Source organism: Cyprinodon variegatus, unplaced genomic scaffold (assembly GCF_000732505.1).
Source record: "Cyprinodon variegatus isolate N-32 unplaced genomic scaffold, C_variegatus-1.0 Scaffold999, whole genome shotgun sequence".
Taxonomy (NCBI): Eukaryota; Metazoa; Chordata; class Actinopteri; order Cyprinodontiformes; family Cyprinodontidae; genus Cyprinodon; species Cyprinodon variegatus.
In genome coordinates, this window is record NW_015151452.1 from 223,796 (window position 1) to 225,863 (window position 2,068).

Sequence of the window (2,068 nt, forward strand, 5' to 3'; positions counted from 1 at the left end):
TGGAACTAAATCATTTCAACATCATGCAATCATAAAAAAAATAACAAACAAGGGACATTACAGGTCATTATAAAATACAGACACTTCTAAACAAAAATAAATGTATTGCATCTTCAATAATACTTCATATAAGACACAATATGCACAAGGCATACTGTGAAAAAGATCTCCACCCTAAATCTGTAGATCTAGCTGATTGCCCTTTTTTATTTCAATGGCTTCTCATTCATAATATCCCTTCAAAGCTTCTCGTTTGACACAACAGAACCACTGGTTCAGCTTTTAACATCATGGTGGAAGAAAAAGAAAGTCCTTTGTTTGAAGTGATGCTCATATTTCCTATCAGTCTAAACGCAGTTCTTGTGGTTCATTTTCACAAGCTTCATATTAGACAAAATGTTAACAGGTTTGCTTAGAAGAAAAGCTCTGAGTCATGATGGAAAAACATTTATCCAAGCCTCCATTTATCCATATCTTCCATAAATGTTTCCTATACCTGCACTTCCTGATCAGTTTAGATTAGTACGGAACAACAGCAGTGCCACAAAAAAAAAAAAAACACTGTGCGAAAATAAACCCTGAAAAATAAATTAATGTGTAATTAAAAAGACAAAAAAAAAAAAAATACAAGATATGAATACTTATAAGGGAAGAGGAGAACAATAAGAATATTAAAGTCTGTGAAAATAATTTTTCTGTAAAACAAACGACATAGACAACCATAAAGAACGGTGAGACTTCTAATATATAAGGCATAGGTAGATTATTATGAAAAGCTGATCAATTAAAGGACGACCGCTACACAGCTGAGCATTATGCTACGCTCACACCAGACACGTTTTGATTAGCAAAAAGCTTCTGCTGCTTAATTTCTGATGCTAGTCCACATTAAGGTCAGATGCGCCTCAAGAGAATCTTTAATGCGGTAAAGTGTGTCCAGATGCGTCTGATGCCTCTGCTGCGCCTTGGCTTAACGGCAGAGAGCGGCTTTGCTATATTTGCTGTGATCGGTTGGTAAAAAGTAGTATTAATATATTTTAAAGTGAGAAAGTGAAAACTTCATCTGTGCAGTAAGTCCACCCAGATTACCATACTGTTATTTGGCGGTCAGAGCCGCTCAGACCCTCTCTCCCTCCCCAATATGGCTCCTATCTTTCCACAGAGATAAAGGTGGCGCTATAAGGGAACCTCCTCATGGTGGCGCCCTTGGCAGCTGTGAGAAAACACCAATGACAACATTCTGCGGCAGGCATGGCCATCCAGTGGCGCCTCCAGAAATGTTTCATGGGGGGCCAGATGGGGCCACTAATAATCTTGGGGTGGCACACTGAAGATAAAAGCCATCATTTCAGGGTTGGAAAGGGTTTCTCTATTTTGATAAACCTGCCTGTAGAAATCATAACGACTTAAGCAAACACCTTCTCATATATTGGTTTATTGTATGAATTTTAATGTTGCGTCTCTGGCTGTGCATAATGGAATGCTAAAAACTGATGCCACTACAATTTACACTGGCTAGTGGGGTGGCCAGGGAATTGCACAGGGTTGCCGTTGCCACCCCTGGCCACCTGGTGGAGGCACTGCCCCATCCAACCAAATGTATACAAGTTGTAGTTGAAAATAAAGAAATTGATTGATTGATTGATTGATTGATTGATGGATTGATGGATTGACACCGGCGGTGCGCTGTCACTGGGAATCCCCAGCAGCAGCTGCCTCAGGCCCGCTTGCATCTTGGGGATTTCCCCTACTGCTGGTGGTGACTGTTTTTTCAGGTATTTTAACATTCTTAGTTAATTTAGGCATTAATAAACTGTTTCAGCGGAGTGATCATAGCGCTCTGCATCAGCAGTGCTGTGTCTGACTCCCTGCCAGCTTTTGATCAGCTTCTCTGATTGGTTGATGGGGCGCGGTGAGCAGCAAAAGTTACATTTTTCCACGTCAAGCAGACTTTGCATGAAAACCGGCTGCTTCTGCTGCAAAGTGTGTTTAGTGTGAATGTAGCATTATACAACCAGCCAGCCTCATGCAGTCTGAAACCCATCCAATGAGCTAGCACATGCTGCAT